This window comes from Podarcis filfolensis (genome assembly GCF_964270895.1).
Source record: "Podarcis filfolensis genome assembly, chromosome: 5".
NCBI lineage: Eukaryota > Metazoa > Chordata > Lepidosauria > Squamata > Lacertidae > Podarcis > Podarcis filfolensis.
In genome coordinates this window covers 31,490,884-31,508,816 of record NC_139608.1, presented here as the reverse complement: position 1 = coordinate 31,508,816, position 17,933 = coordinate 31,490,884, and the positions used below count along the sequence as shown (strand labels likewise).

Genomic DNA, 17,933 nt, shown 5'->3' with positions numbered 1-17,933 from the left:
AAACTGCCAACTAGCATATTAGGCCCCAATACAGGCATTCGATTTTGCTTTTGTATATAGAACTCTCTAAATAAACCAGTTTAAATTAACCTCGTCCCTGGAGTCCATCTCATATCCAAGTCCAAGCATGTTACCAAATGACTTTTAGGCCTGAAGGAATTGGTAGCAGTTAAATTTTTTAAAAAAATACACCAGTGCAGGTACTTGTGGTATATGCAAGTGAGGCTGAGAAACCTGGGATTCTTGGCATTGTGGTGGCAGAGACAGGAGCTTTCCACAGAAGCCCAGGACCTGAATAGATCTTCTGATGAGAAAGAGGACTCTCAGACAAGAAGGCTGGATGAGGGTCATCCATACAGGAGGAGAGTTCAGTCTCTGAGGCCAATAGGCCTCAAGCCCGTATGAGTGCCTTGAATGGTAGATGGAAACCCATAGAGAGAAGTGCCAAAGTTTAGGGAAGACCCATTGGGAGTCAATATCTTCTCAGGAGTAAGGTCCTCCTCACAAGGAGACCTCTCTTTGACAACAGGTAATGGAATTCAGCTAGAACTCGGGTGTGGTTCCAGCAGCTGCAGCCAAAAAGCCATGTTGGAAGAGTTGCTTAAACATTTTTCTGCCAGTGCTGTGTCTTTTGCCAGACTCCCTACTTGCCTGGGATTGGACTTTGGACCACCCCTCCCCCTCTTTATTTTTTCCTTTCTCCTCCTCCTGTGTTGAGGCTGCATTTTAATGTTTTAATGTTGTATTTTAATCTTGTTTTTAAGTTGTATTCATTCAACTTGTTTTTATTATTGGTTGTTAGCCGCCCTGAGCCTGGCCTTGGCTGGGGAGGGCGGGGTATAAATAAATTATTATTATTATTATTATTATTATTATTATTATTATTATTATTATGTGAGCCTTTGTTTGTCTGGGGCCTTGGGTGTGTCACTGCTGTCCTGTGACAGCTCTGTTCTCTAGGAGTTTCTGTTCAAGCCAGAACCCACCTAGGACAGAACAATGTCCCTGATATATGAGCACCCAAGAAGCAGGTTCATAGCATGGTGTGTGTGTTTTTATATTCAGCATTTGCTACTGGAGGCTACGATGACCTTGGTGTCAAGAGACATCCTTAATCACATTTCAAAATATATCCAATAATTGCCTGCTGCTGAAAATGTACTGCATTTCACATACTAAATGCCTGAGTAAACGGAAATATTTTTACCTTGCACCTAATGATAATAATGTAGAGGACAAAGGCACTTCACCTGAAAGGGTGTTCCATAATGGTGGTGCCACCACAGAAAGGGCCCTTCCATAGTTTACCATCCGTTCTCTTCTCATACCTCTCTCATCTTCGGACCCCATTTCAGAGTCATGCCTGAAACCATGGAGACTCACTGCCAGTCACTGTAGAAAATACTGAGTTTGATTTTATTATTATTATTTTATTAAATTTGTATACCACCTTTCATACGAAGATCAATAGTTGTTCACAAGACAAAACTGCAAAACACAGATGCGCTAGTGGCCCAGCTCAGTAGAAAGTGGTTTTCAATCTTCCATGTTGCCATAATTTCCCTTTTTGCCTTTCCCTTTTTGTTTCTTGTCTCTTCTGTTTTCTATTAAATGTTTTAAACTGTGCACCACCTTACATATATTGGCAGAAATGTGGTATGTAAATGTATAGGCAAGTAACTGAATCCTGGAATATATAGATGCATCTAATGTTTAAAGTTCAACTGTGATTTGGTTGTTTTTTTCATTTCTTTTTTTTAAAACATGTGTGCAACTGTCAGCATTACCTTAAAACAATGTCAGGGGAGGCCATGTTGGATTCTCTAATTCTTTCATAGTGTACATAAAATCAACTCGGTGAAACATTTATGGCACCATGTGTAGCTTAAGGCTTGCAATAACCCCATTATTATTGTGCAGTGCCTGACCACAATATCTTTTACACAACTGCTTAAACTTTAGTCTGTTTTATGAAGGGCAGAATGTCTCCAATTTACTCTGGCTAGACATCACAGTATTTTTCCAATGTTTTGTTGTTGTTAAAATATTATCTGTATTTGCAGAATTGCAGGGAATGTAAAATACACTGAACTGCATCCATTCAGAGACAGGTGAGAATGGTTACAAGGATCAGATTTGACAATGAAATACACAGCACTTTTTTGTTGGAACATGTGGGGTTTTTTGTAGGAATGTCTGCATCCTGTTCATTTGCAAAGTTTTAAAGCCGATACCTTTTCTCACCCTCAATCCCTTTTCCTTTACAATATAAAAAGAAAAACAGGTGCCTTTGGGTCTGGTTGTGTATCCAGTAAAACCTTAAATTTCCGTCAACATTGCTACCTTTTTGTGGGAAAATATCCAACTGGGGTGGGGTGAGGGAGGTTGTCTAATTAGTTTCCCTACAGGAATTGTATTGGATGTCTGCAAGTGTAACTCTCTGCATAAAGTTGTCAGAACATGTGGTTTTCTTTTTAATCAAAGTTTAACTGTGGGGAGCTGTACTTCAAAGAGTGAAAGGGTCCTCTTTACATCCCTCTATTGCAAAATCTAATAGCTTTGAAAGTTTGACAATTGCAGGAAGGTGTCCAGAGTCTCATTCCTGTCTTTGAATTCTCTGAGTTCACATTTAGAATGGATCTAAATTCTGTGGCAAGTTTTAAAGCTGTGTGTATATTTGTGTGTGTGCATATGCACACATTATTTATGCAGGCAAGAAAATTCTAAGTGATTTCTGCCAAAAAGATGCAAGGTACAAATCGGAAAGGGCTAGTTCAATGTGCGCACAACCACACATACGTGCATCGTACCAAACCTAGAAGTGACCCAAAAATGTCACACAAAAAGAGGAGGAATGGGGAGGGCTGGGGGCAGAAAAGGGTGTTTGCAGGCTTTTTTCTGAGGTATATAACAAAAATAATTACCTGTCCTTCATCAGCAGGTCAATAATTTTAAAATTCAGAATTAAAAATGGTTACAATGGTTTATAGTCACAGGAATAAAATGCTGTTATGCCCTGATTCAGCACAAGAGGCTACAGTTATCCCACCTACCTGCTTGCCTCTCTCAGAAGGTCCTCCCCTGTCTTCGTAGCTTGCTGCAGGAGATTAGAGGTGTGTATGTCAATTTCAGTTTATCTCTATTTCTCAACTTTCTACTCTTAGATCCCATTCTTGTTATTTCTATATCATGCAATTTGCTTTTTAAGTCCTCATTTTAGTGTGAATATCTCTTTATATACACATCTTGTATATGACAATTTGGCCTTATATACGCAGCATTATTATTATTATTATTATTATTGCAAAGCTAATCTCTTATGCACTACCTTTTCGTATGCTATTTTCACCGATATATGCATTTTATGCACACTTTACCCTAGTTATGCATAGGCATTTTTGTACACATTACTTGGCTGCAGAACTGCACTGCAAAAGTCAGAGAAGTGCGAATCTGAAGGATGGTTGTGTTATGGGTCTTGTATCATCTCAGAAAGTGAGATTTGGGTAGGTTCACCTTGAATGTGAACTGAATCAAATCTCCTCTCATTCCTACACAAAGCTGTGACTGTGAGCCTTGCAGCAGGAAGCCTGGGATCAATAGATACTGGTGCATTCCTGAAGTGGGAATAGAACTGAACCCTCATCCAGAAGAACCACCCTGAAGTGTCGCATCAAAGTGATACGTATATCGACAGATCTGCAGTGTCATCCTCTGCAAAAATGGAAGTCCCACTAAGTTATACAGTACAGTTTTCTGGAGGAGCCGAGACAGCCAATCCAGTACTCAGAGCAGCTTGTTCCACTGACAATTTTCAAATGCGCTTCTGATTATTATGTTTTTTTCCTAAGTAAATATTTTCTCATTTCAGATACAGATACTGCACTCATCACTTGGAGAGAGATTGCCTAATTGCTCCATGAAAGTGCTGCTCTGTGTGTGGCAAAGCAAAACAGCTGGGAGGGCTCCCTGATGGTCTTGGGGTTACATGCAAGCACGGTAACGAGCCACTGTGCATTAGCCAGGTTTACAGACCATCTGGCCATAAAGATCAGTCCTGGAGGGGGCAGCAATGCCCTGGTCTGACTTCCGTGTTGAAAGCCTGTGAGGATTCCTGCTAATGACAGATAATCACTTACGTACTTCCCAGTTGAAGAGGTACTGCTTGGTTATGGAGGGCAGAGAATTGGGTTGTTTTGAAAAACAAAAGCCACAAGGTGCAGAAGAGTTCAAGAGTTAGATGATGTCCCCTTTCGAAATATACTTCACTTCTGCACATTAACAGCATGAAGGATATATGCCGTAAATATTATTCCTCATTCTAATGCCTGCCTGGCAAAATTCTTGAGTCTCCCAACTCACTCTTCATTTTAGCTGCTCTTGACAAATTATTCTATAATGCAAAGCAAAAGCAATAAAAAGGGAAGGTACGGTATAAATTCCTTTTCCTTCACTTCTTCAGTGACCAAACTGAGACTCTTTAATATTCCTCATAAATCATCTCATTGTGGAGCAGTTTGCTGTGCTGTATGTGTGCATGCATGCAAGTGTTCGTATGACAGTAGCACATTTCTTCCATCCAAGGACAGCATCAGAAGTAAGCCTGCCAAGGTGAAGCATGATAGCTTTCACTGCAAGTATTGCAAAACTCATTTGGCAGGCTATCATATGTAGCAGGAGTGAGATGACTTCAGCCTTGTGTTGTATATCTTCTTTCTGCGCAAGAATATGCATAGCCCATCCACCACTGCGCATTAAAGTGCACACTGATGATCCGTTAACAGTTAAAGGGCAGACTAGATGTTACATCAATGACATGATTAACGATCATGTTGTGCAGTTTTAAAAATTAAGTAACAAATTTGTAGGGAGGGGTGGACCTTATTACAATCGCAGCATGTGGGGAAGAAAGTTTTAAGCCTTTCCTCCCCAACCACAATGTCTATGGCAAACATACACTATGGAGTATTTAGCAATAGGACAGAAATCCATTGGTGCCAATAGAAGCTGTTTTCCTAATGCCAATTGCAGTGCTTGTCGGAATTCATTAAGACTTCAACTGGGGGCAAGGAAAATTTAAACATCCTCTCCCCACACACTGATTCTGATAACCATAGGGAACCCCTCGTGTATGTATGTATGTATGTATGTATGTATGTATGTATTTAACCACGTTAACGTAGGAATGTAAGCATAACCCTCCTGGATTAAACCAAAGGGCCATATATGCCAGCATCCTATTCTCACAGTTCCAAATTCGATATCTATGGGAATACTACAAGCAAGATGCATGCTACAGCTTTCTCCCCAATCATGTCCCCCCACAACAGGTATTCAGAGGCACTGACACTGGCAGTCAGATCTGATTTATCAGGCCACATGACAGAGGTGAGTAGCTGCAGGGGCTAAAGTGGGCAGAACATTGCATGTAACTTTTACCTTTTGTACAGAAGACTAGTTTCTATGCACACACCCCTCTAGCCTTGTACAGGCAAGCAAGAGTCATGATCAGAGTTCAGTTGTACATTCCAGCCAGTCAAAAACACTTGAGGAAGGTGCAAAGCAGGGCCAGTGAAGAATGGGGCTTGAGGGGCGCCGCCAGGGTCTGATGGAGAGGACTGGAGGACCACATTTTTCACCCTGGCCTGATGTTTCTTACAGCTGCTTAAATGGTCTACTAGAAACTGGCAGCAGTCAACTTAGTGAAACATGGCTCACCTTCTGCCTACTGGGCATAGACCCATTTCTAATGTTTTGTTTTCTTCTACATGGAGATGGCAGTCAGAGTCACATCTATGCTATTTACATTTCCAAGGCCTGAGGTTGATTGCACTAAAATGGCAGGGGGGAAGAACCCAACTTCAAAACTGCTCTGTTTCAGGTTCTCATTTCTGCAATAATATTCAATGGACTCTGGAGAAGACCTAATCAGTGTGCCTACCAAATTCATTTCCCATTCTAAGGCCTATATCAGCACCAAAGTAGACAGCAGGAGGCCCAGACACTGGATCAGCCAGAGAATGAGCTCAAATAGTAATTAGGTAAGCTTTATGAGAAGAACCAACCAAATAATTAAAAGCAACACTGAGCAGTTGTTCAACAAATGGCAATTTCCCCCTTTCTGTTGCTGCACCAAACAGCAATTAATCAAGTGTGCACTAGTTTCTTTGATCCCCAAAGGCTTCTCTTTCCCTCCTGATGGATTATTTTGTATCCTGCCATGAAGTTTAACGACACATTGCTGCATAATATAACACATGCCAAGTTCCTCACAATGTAAAAGGGCATCATGTAACATGATGATTGTTTCTTAAATCTGTTCTTCATGGCACAGTGGGAGAGGAACCCCAATTAAACTGTTAAACCAGCCAAGCTTTTGGAGGAAGGTGCCCTAGAAAGTAACTTGCATATCTAAAAAACGAGCATTGCTTTCCCAGGAACTAACCTAACCTGGAAAACTGCCTTATTTCAATGGCTTTCAGTTTGTAGCCACTGTTGATACATTTCACTTGTTACAATACTTGCATAGATACTGCAAGTTGCCAGAGTGTCAAGTACAGTGGCTAAGCCATTTCTGTCCAAGCTGGAAAAAGACACTTCCAGCCACTGAGGCATCTACCCTACTGAATCCAGGAACCCTCTCAAGCTGCAGACCAGCTCCTTCCAGGAAAGTGCAATCCATTCAAGGCAGGCTGTGTCCCATCTCTTGGACATGAGAACCCAGGTCACATACCATCTCTGTCTTTTCATGATCCAGCCTTTATTGGCTCCACATCGAGCCCATCATCACCTTCAAGTACTGGTGTAAGATATCAGCCCCCTCTCCTGATTCAGATAGAACAGAGAGAAAGAGCTGAATGTCATGCTCATATTGATAACACTTCAAATCTCTTGATGACAGCTCTCAGCAGCTTCATCATATTAATGTTAGACAGCATAGTCTAACATTTGTCCTTAAGGACACCAGAAGACTACTCTCATGTCACTGAACAGTAGCCTCCCATAACTTATTGCTGGAAACAGTCTTGGAAGACCACCACCACCTTCTTGAGCACCTAGCCCCAAAAGGCGATATTTGCCAGAAGGACCTTCCCAGTAGGATGTTTACTGTGCATAGTACATTGTCAGTTATGCCAGGCCCATGATACCTTATCATCGCAAGATGATAAATGTCTGAGTGGAGCACTCAGATTGCCTCTTCCAACTCCAAAGGTTAGGAATGGGGAATATATATCTGCTTGAGGGCAACAGTCCCTTCTGAGCTACCTTCCCAGGGCCATGTGCTAGTGCTGGGCAGGAACAGAGGCAAAAGCAGGTGAAGCAATGAAGATGCAGTTTACAGTAGGCTAATTTCTGTGTGTGCGCACACACACATCACTTTAACATTAATCCAGGCAAGCAAGAGGCATTATCAGACATTCCACCCAGGCAAAAACATTTAAAGTTGAGGTGTAAGTTGAGGAGTTGAGCCCTGGGAGGAGTATGGCCTGGAGGATTCTCAAGCAAGATAGAGAAGACTGGATGATCACAGCCTCCCACTAAATACCTGAGGTTCCCCACTCCTGCCATAGGCAAGTAGATCATTGAGAGCTTAGTATGAGAATAGAATACCAGTTCCCTGAGTGGCCTCACCTCTCCCTGGGTTGGTTTGGGAAGTCCCTGTCATGCCTTCTTATCTGTGCTCTGAACTCACTTGCATAAAACAAGTCAGGCGTGAGACAAAAGCGCGCCAGCTGTTCTCCATTTGCTGGTTCGTCATGACTCTGCTAGAAACACATCTGACCTTTCCTGTTATCAAGCCTCTTACAATCTCAGATTCAGATCATTTAAGGCTGTTTATCTGGCAGACTTCTTCAAACTACATTTACTTATGGAGCCTTAAAATAGGACCCGTGCTGTTAACCTTGCCTTTATGAAACAGCTTAGTGTTGCAAGTGCTTAAAGAAAAATAGCTAGTGGAATGCAACCCCAAACAAATTATTTTCTCAACGCAGTCATTTTGTAGTGATTACTGAACTCCCTGGACCTTGACATTTCTATGGCATTATCATCACAGTCTCCCTGTTTATTGGGGTTCGATGCACCGGAGGATTGTCAGAAGTAGCTGGGAAGATGAATGACCTGTTGCAAATTGTAGTGATTTAACAAGAGAATATGTCAAGCGGAGACTAGGCAAGAGCAGCGAGAGAAAGCTGAGAGCCTGAAGGCATCCATCAGAAATATTTGGTAATGATCAAAGCTAGGCCTGCTACTTCCACCAAGCTTAATGACTCCATGTAGGCAGTCCACTAAGTCCAGTGGTGATTGGGACATAAAGAAAAATGGGATTGTAGGCAGATAAGTGTTGCTTGTGCTGCCTGAAGAAATCAAATTCAGAAACATTGTGTGAAATGCTTCCTATTATAAAATGCTGTTCCTGCTTGCAGAAGAGTTAAAGTTTTCTAACTCACTCATAGCCACCCCCTCTTCTGATTATCACCTTATGTAAAGGCATCTTAGAGGTGTTTCCAAAATTCTCCCTACCCAATTTTTTCACCCATTCTGGAATTCTGAACTACTTGCTTTTAAAAGGAAGGAAAGAATAATAGAATCTTAGAATTTGAAGGGACACAAGGGACACCTGGTCCAGGAAGGTTTTTGCTAGTTGAAAGCTCTACAGTACGGCATGGAAGAATTAAAGCATGCAATAGTAGTTCAATCAGATAAATATTAAATATCAATAATATTTTTTCAATTCAACATTTCAGTGTTCAAATATCTTATAATATAGGAAAACAGTTAATACTTGCTGCATAATTCTAAAAAATTGTTTCTGCTCTGCCTTAAATTTAGAATTCGCTTCCTATTATCAATCTAACAATCTCGCTTAATGTAGGGAGCAATCCTATGCACAAGAAGCTGGTGTAAAGCAGTAAGTTCAGGTAGCAAAATTTTCACCAGCATCTAGAAAGCCTCTCAGCGAATGAAAATGTATCAATATGATTGTGGGTGACAGGAGAAAGACTGAACCATGATTTTGGAGGCTTGGGAGGTGTTCAGAAGCTTGTGAGGGCTATGTCCAGAAGTGGTCTGAAACATGATAGAAGGGAAGAGGGAAACTGTTCTGCCCACCCAAATGTCATGACTTCTTTTTGTGTAGATCAGCAGTGTCCAAACTTTTTTCAAAGAGAGCCAGATATGATGAAGTGAAGGGCCGTGAGGGTCACCCAAAGGGCCACCCAAAGTTGTTGAGCTTTTTTTTTAGGATTTTACCACAAGATACTGCCACCTGGGCCGGAATAACCAAATGGACATGACTGGTGTAGATGAAAGCAATATACTTTATTGAAGAATGGTAGAAGCCTTGATTTTTTAAAAACACCCAAACACATACAACTCAAGGATGTTGTTTTGGGCAACAGAGAGTGGTGGGCAGTCTCTGTCTCTTTCTCCTGCATTGCCCATTTCAGATCACCCCTGATTATGCCTCAGGTGCACCTTTATCTCTGGCTATTGTAAGATTTTGAAAAGTAGAGCATAAATATGTTAAACAAATTCAACTATATACAGCTGAGATCCAAAGAGCCGAAGTGGCTCATGCATGGAGTTTGCAGAAGCCCAGTAGGTTTTTTTTTTAAAAAAAATATAATAATAATGGAGGGGAAGCAGCTGAACCTTCTCCCTCAGTGGTGTACAGTGGTACCTTGGGTTACATACGCTTCAGGTTACATACGCTTCAGGTTACACACTCCGCTAACCCAGAAATAGTGCGTCAGCTTAAGAACTTCAGGATAAGAACAGAAATCGGGCTCCGGCGGTGCAGCAGCAGGAGGCCCCATTAGCTAAAGTGGTGCTTCAGGTTAAGAACAGTTTCAGGTTAAGAAAGGACCTCTGAAACGAATTAAGTACTTAACCTGAGGTACCACTGTATTAAACAATGTTTTGTTTTGGTCCCTTGGTATCAAAAGCAGTTTTAAACGGACCATATGTTAAGATGGAGTATCCAAAATCATATGATAGGTCCCTACGATTTCCTCCTGGCACAAGACAACCAATTATACTTGAGAACTGTGGAATGCATAGAATGCAACATCTCTCTCCATCTCCTCTTCCCTGTGACATCCTTTATGGAAGAAGGAACCTAGATACAGGCCTAATTGAATAGCTACTGGGTAATAATTCTTGTCTGCATGGCAACTCCATAGGTAAACAGTGGCACAGTAACTCAAATTAATGTGGCCACATTACTTCCTGATAATTTCAATTATCTCCTGTCATCCCTGTGATGTAATTAAAATGTTTAATTGTTTGCTTTAGATAAGAAAGGTTATAAAGCCTATAACAATTTCAAGGGCTTAATGACCAGATGGTGTTAATGGTCCAAAGCCTCTAGTTATCACACCTTTTCAAGCAGTCATTGATTTCGAGAAAATGTCCTGGGTCTCCAGCGTTCCCTCTGAATTTAAGCTGCATTTGACCTTGCAATCAATTGATCACACAAATACACTGATGCAATTTATTTTACCCTGACCTCCACCCACCCAATAAAGATCTAGTGTGAGTGAAGCTATGCTGTGTCACAGAGCTAGATAATTTAAAGCGGTAAACCTTCGGCAGGATAAATATAGGAGACACAAATCTAAGCTGCAGTAATGCTGACCCAGGACGTATTAGTGCTAACTAGTCTGGAAGTCAAGAATGTGCCGACTTGATTCTTTTGTTGCCCTACAACTGCATCAATATTAATTGTACTTTTGACCTCTGCAGAGCAGTGTAGCAGGGGGTTATATTTTCAGGAGCAATTTAAAACTGCATGCCTAGTCCACAATTCCTTTTCTTTTTTGCCGCCTTGGTATTCCTAAAGCAAGTGCACATGCACCATTTTTATACACGTAAAAGTTTAGTAGAACGGTGAATTCAAAATTGTCAGAACAGTAAAACTGCAGAGATGCAGTTATCAGAAAATGGATGAATCAATGCACAAGTTTGTTATCCAGCCATTCAGGGGCACCCTAACTTTGGAGGCATGAGGGGCACATTTGGAAATATAAAAACTGTTATGTGGACCACCAAGTGCTATTTCCTGGGTGGGGAACAGGCATTGCCCCGCCCCCAAACAACAGACAAAATACCTACACAGCACAGCCTAAGAGAAGGCTGTACTGGCCCATTGGGAAACCACTCTGGTCAGCAACTGAATAAATTGATTTGTTCAGCATTGGGAGACACTGCAGCAGCTGGTGTTGCCTAGGGGAAGGCACAGTCTCCTCTGTGGCCTCCTCCTCCACCGGTGCCACAGACATACTTCTGTCAATCCAGGACGTCCCTCTTAAAACAGGAAACTTGGAAGGTATGCTAATGTTAGAGTCCTTATTTTCTTCTAGCTATACCAACTAGTGCAGGCATCCCCAAACTCTGCCTGCCAGCTGTTTTTGGACTACAACTCCCATCATCCCTAGCTAACAGGACCTGTGGTCAGGGATGATGGGAATTGTAGTCCCAAAACAGCTGGAGGGCCAAGTTTGGGGATGCCTGAACTAGCGACTTGGGCACCAGGCAGTCAATAGATGTGCAGTATGTATAAGGTGACTGCAGCCACGAAATTAAAAGATGCCTGCTTCTTGGGAGAAAAGCAATGACAAACCTAGACAGCATCTTAAAAAGTAGAGACATCACCTTGCCAACAAAGGTCCGTATAGTAAAAGCTATGGTTTTCCCAGTAGGGATGTATGGAAGTGAGAGCTGGACCATAAAGAAGGCTGATTGCCGAAGAATTGATGCTTTTGAATTATGGTGCTGGAGGAGACTCTTGAGAGTCCCATGGACTGCAAGAAGAACAAACCTATCCATTCTTAAGGAAATCAGGCCTGAGTGCTCACTGGAAGGACAGATCGTGAAGCTGAGCCTCCAATACTTTGGCCACCTCATGAGAAGAGAAGACTCCCTGGAAAAGACCCTGATGTTGGGAAAGATGGAGGGCACAAGGAGAAGGGGACAACAGAGGACGAGATGTTGGATAGTGTTCTCGAAGCTACCAGCATGAGTTTGACCAAACTGCGGGAGGCAGTGGAAGACAGAAGTGCCTGGCATGCCCTGGTCCATGGTGTCATGAAGAGTCGGACACGACTAAACGACTAAACAACAACAACAACAATGTATAAGGTATCCTAATGTTAACCAGGCTAGCATCAGATGGAGGCACACAGGAATTCCAATGACCTGTAGATTATGCTTGACACAGTCTTTCATGCTGTTTGTGTATCCCACTCCTCTACATCACTTTAACAGGGTAGCACATGCTTAGTGGGACAGATGAAACAGGGAGCAGCCACCACTACGGGAAACTAGCTTATTAGCTCCAAACAGTTGGAATAATGCCTGTTTTCTCCTTTGTGTATGTCCAGGGCCCTTGGAAACAAGTTGGTGATGAACTTATTTTATGCAATGTATTTGAGAAGATTAAGCAAAGATCCTCAAAATTTGAAGTTTCTCACTTCTATGGTGTTCCCCAGAGTGGCTGGGGGAACCCAGCCAGATGGGCGGGGTATAAATAATAAATTATTAGCAAGAGTACTGTTAGCAAAGTACTGGAAGACACAAGAACTACCCACACTGGAAGAATGGCAGACCAAGGTAATAGACTACATGGGACTGGCGGAGATGACCGGCAGAATCCGAGACCAAGGGAAAGAGACGGTGGAAGAAGATTGGAAGAAATTTAAAATCTATCTTAAGAACTGTTGTAAAATTAATGAATGCTAAAATGTTTTGGGTAATGTAAAATAGAATTGCAGCGATTAACAATTGGATATGAGAAATAAGATCTAAAGAAAGTGTTATATTGAAATTAGGGGATGCTGAAAAGATTGATAACAGGGATGCAGAAAGGGGAGGTATGGGGAAGTCGCTGAAAGAAGGTTCAAGAAAAGAAAGGTTAAGAAAGTATACGTGTTTATATGTTTGTATGTCTATGTATTGTGTTGTATTGTTTTGTATTATGTGTGGAAAAACCAATAAAAATTTATTAAAATAAATAATAAATTATTATTATTAAATTATTATTTTTATTGTGAAAGTGACCTGTAATCAGTTTTCTGGCACCTATCCGAAGATCACAGAGGAAGCAGAGATGGAAAAGCAGATCCAGTGAGATCCAGCAAGATCCAGCTTGCGAGATATTTTATGTGACTGCTGCTAAGGATTTGTGGGGGGTGGGAGTTGCTTTTGTGTTTGTGTTTTCTATCATTTTTTTACAGTGAAAAAATTTTGGCTGTCAAAGAAAAATAATAATTGTATATGCAATTTAGATAAAATCCTATTAAGGGTATATTGTTAAGGGTATATTGTGCCTGCCCTGTGGAACGCCCTCCCATCAGATGTCAAAGAGATAAACAACTACCTGACGTTCAGAAGACATCTTAAGGCAGCCCTGTTCAGGGAAGTTTTTAATATGTAACGCTGTACTGTTTTTAACACTTGATTGGGAGCCGCCCAGAGTGGCTGGGGAAACTCAGCCAGATGGGCGGGTTATAAATAATAAATTATTATTATTATTATTATTATTATTATTATTATTATTATTATGAAGAATTATAGGCAACATGTCTCTGTCACTGCCTTTGCTGTGAGTCCCTTCAGAATCCCTTAATAAAGACCTTTGACATACAAAAGAATGTTAAGAATCATACCAAAATAGTTCCATTTGCAGCTGGGATAGAATGAATTTATCCTAGTTCGGAGTGTGCAGAAGTACATCTTCCAAGTTGTATTTACTTTGAAAAAGAAGTAGGAATGAAGTACGTGTGACACAAAATGAATTGTTTCTCAAGTGGAATAAATCACCAGTTGCAGTTCTACATCCTATTTGCAGCAACTCACTTTGATAAAGTCAGTTGTTAAACACACTTATCTTTCGGTTATATGTATTACTTTTTCCAATCACGTTCTAGCACCATCTTATCTCTCAGTGTCTTGATAAATAGTGACGGAAATCTACTACTGTACATTCAAGTCACCATTCCTTGGGTTGCATTACAAACCCACTTAATGTTTTCTGTCTCTTCTGTTGAAAAGTTTACAATTATGCTGTGTCCTTAAATCTGCTTTATTGATTTCTCTTCACATAACCTCATCCCATTGTGGATGCACTGAAAATGAATAAGCCAATTTTCAGTAATGGTAGTTTTTATTAATAGAATCAAACATAAATAGTGTCCCATTGCGCCCATCATTATAAAAACAAAAGGAAAGAAAGTCACTGACCTGAATTTGTTATAGTATAAATATACACAGTGGAGAGATAAAAACAACACTACAGATATAATTTTGTTTTTGTTTTCTTTTGTTTTTTTTATGTGAGGATTTGAGAGACTTAACCATAAAATAGCATAAGAGAGAAATCTAAAAGAAAGGTCAAAGTTGCAGGATTGTTAAGATGGGAGGGGAATGATTAAGAGTGCATTCCTATACCTACCCAATAGGTCTTACTTCAGAGTAGACATGTATAGGATTGCACTGGAAGTCATCAATGTCTATTGGTCACAGTTGCCAATATGGATACCTTTACAAAGTTGCTGTAATAGTCTCTTTACACCAATTGTAGTAATCAAAGGTTCTTTTAGATTCCAACTGAAGAAACTAAGTCAAGGCTTCACAAATTAATTGTTTTTTCTTAGATTCCAACTGAAGAAACTAAGTCAAGGCTTCACAAATTAATTGTTTTTTCTAAGTGTTTCCGTGCGCTGCTCCGGTTTGCCAGAAGCAGCTTAGTCATGCTGACCACATGACCCGGAAGCTGTTTTCGGACAAACGCCGGCTCCCTCGGCCTATACAGTGGTACCTCAGGTTAAGTACTTAATTCGTTCCAGAGGTCCGTTCTTAACCTGAAACTGTTCTTAACCTGAAGCACCACTTTAGCTAATGGGGCCTCCTGCTGCTGCCGCACCGCTGGAGCCCGATTTCTGTTCTTATCCTGAAGCAAAGTTCTTAAGCTGAAGCACAATTTCTGGGTTAGCAGAGTGTGTAACCTGAAGCATATATAATCTGAAGCATATGTAACCCGAGGTACCACTGTAGAGCGAGATGAGCACCGCAACCCCAGCATCTTCCGCAACTGGACCTAATGGTCAAGGGTACCTTTACCTTTAAGCACATTAGGAAGCATAACACATTGAGCAGTATGCAACTAATAGAAAGTACATACAAAACCTGTAGCTCTTCATTTATTTAAGACATTTATATACCACTTAATTTTTCACGTTTCTAAGTGTTTTACAGTACAGGAAAAACGTGCTGTATTTTGGACCACCAAAGACCACCAACAGACCCCCAAAGATCTGAGTGACCAGGCTGGGATATAAGGCATCAGATGGTCCTTAAGCTATCTCAGCCCCATGTTGCTAAGGGCTGCATAAATTAATACAATAACTTTGAACCTGGTTCAGTAACTTAATGGGCAGCCAGTGTAAGCTTTAAGTGCCTGAGTTATGTGCTGGTGGTAGTATGTCTCGATCAATGGTGTAGCCACACTGTGATTTTCTGAAAGCATTATTTAATATTTGGTCTAACTTTATAATCAGAATTGAATAAGCAGATTCTTGTGCCTTGATTATGGTCTCTAGACTGTGCAAGAAAGGGAGAAAAAATTATGGAAATAACAGCATTCCATCACACTGCCTGAACCAGAGATATTGCTTTTGAATGGCAATGAATGAGGTGTCTCTAGAAAAATAACACTAGTTTTTAGCAGCCTGGTATGGACATTTCCTTCATTATATTTCAAATTATTATTATTATTATTATTATTATTATTATTATTATTATTATTATTGAGTTTCACATACTTTAAGATTCAACAATAACAAGAAAAACTACAGTAACTACATCAGTTCATTACAACTGTCCATCTTTAACAATGATTGACAAGTTACAGAACATCACTTTAACTTACTCAGATATTCATATTTAGCTTTATCTCTTTCTTAGCAGATCAAAAGAAGAAAGACCAAAGACAAACAGTATAAAGAAAAAGAAGAAAAAGAAAAAAGAAAAAGAAAAAAGGTTAAAGGAAGAATTTAAAAAGAGAGAAATAAAATAAACACATCTGACTTCCAATTAGATTCATTGTATTATTATTTCTATTATTTTTTCTCACACAGTTCCAAATTGTTGTATTACTTTCTTTGTTTTCATCAGATACCAAAAACATTATATTTCTTGTTTTGCAAGAATCATTCTAGATCTGCCAGGAGATGTTTATTATTACAATAGTTTTCCAGATATTCTTTAAAGATTTTCCATTCTTTCTGTACTTTCTGTTTTGGATAGCCTCTAACTCTCCCTGTCATCATAGCCAACTGCAGATATTCTATCATTTGGACCTGCCACTCATTTATCGTAGGTGTTTTGTCACTCTTCCACTTTCTATATTTCAAAATATTAAGGGTGTCACCAACTCATTAATCTGTGTTTGTGTGCATCATACCTACAAATTTTAAACATTGTACACATGGCCTAAAGATGAAGATCAGTGAAATATGCTATGTGTTCCTTGAATTGTCTCTGATAGCTCCAGCTTATTTTACTAATTGAGATCTACACACCGTCAGCTTATTAATGTGAATGAGATTCTTGAATACAGAGGTATTGGCAGCATTCCAGATTTATGCACTCTATTGTATTAAGTTGTCCCTCAGGTGAAATAACTCACCTTACCAAGCTAGGAAACGATGTTACATATGTACTTCTTCCATTACAAGGGTATTCAGTTTTCCAGGTCTATTAATACAATTTCTATTTTCAGCATCATCAATGTGTAAGTTCTGAATTCACGTGATACTGGGATTTGAACACTGATGAATTCACACGGGCGAAAAGAAAGAAAGAGAGAAAGAGAGAAAGAGAGAAAGAGAGAAAGAGAGAAAGAGAGAAAGAGAGAAAGAAAGAAAGAAAGAAAGAAAGAAAGAGAAAGAAAGAAAGAAAGAAAGAAAGAAAGAAAGAAAGAAAAAAAGAAAAAAAGAAAGAAAGGCTGAAATAAGTTCCCCCACCGCTTCCTTCTCATGAAGAAAATATCAACAACTTTGGGGGAGGCCTGTGAAACTCAGAGCACTTTGGGGTGGATGATGGGTTTACATTTCAATGAGTAGCTGAGGGATTTTGAGTTTATTTTGCAAACCATTTCCTCCTTCTAAGAGGGCACGTGTTGCGGTGAAATCTATGAGACTGACCTCTTGGTTGTGGGTTGGGTCATTTGGATAGCCACAATGCCCAATTGGAGGTCCCTCAATGCTGGGTTCGATCTGGCCAATGGGTTGCAGTGCAAATGGATCGAGGGGCCTATATATATACCCATGCATGTGACCCAGAGCTTCCTCTTTCGGCTTGTGAATCGGAACACCCGCCCACCTCTCCCTATATTTAGGGTCTTTTGTGATTGACCTTGCCATGCCGTCGTGTGTCGTCTGTCATTGGGACAGGGGCACGGCAGGAATTTTCCCACTTGGCTGATTAGCTGGAGCCATTTGGGTTTCTCCTGCTGCGTAGCAAAACGTCACAACTTTTAAGGTTGCGGATAGGCACTGGTTCAGGTGATAGGGATGGGAGAACGGTCTTGCCATCCCTATGTGAAGGGTATTCCGTTAAAGGAATCCAGGGAATCAACTTGGTTTGGTCAACCCCCGAAAGGGGATTGTGCCTGTTCCTGAGTCCAGGGGAGCACCTGGGGAGTGAACAGAGTCTGCTCCCAGGCTTTTCACCTACCTCAGGTATTCACCCTTGGCTGACCTACGACAGAGCTCTGGGTCAGCGCTACCTGCAAGGGTGTAGGGAGCTAGTTGAACCAGAGCCTATGCAACCACTCACTTTCTGTAATCAATAAAGTTGTGGCCTAAATTCTGCCAAAAACCAAAACTAAAATTTGAATCAAATGTGTATTTATTTAAGGAGGGAGGTCTCGG

The 17,933-nt window shown here is 40.6% G+C and overlaps 1 long non-coding RNA gene across 1 annotated transcript; it reads left to right on the top strand.

The window, feature by feature from the left end:
* Nucleotides 1-322: 322 nt before the first annotated feature.
* Nucleotides 323-3,048, top strand: LOC310763745. The gene is made up of 3 exons (XR_014548785.1): nucleotides 323-529; nucleotides 2,064-2,111; nucleotides 3,026-3,048. It is a non-coding gene; the product is annotated as an uncharacterized lncRNA (long non-coding RNA).
* Nucleotides 3,049-17,933: the final 14,885 nt, after the last annotated feature.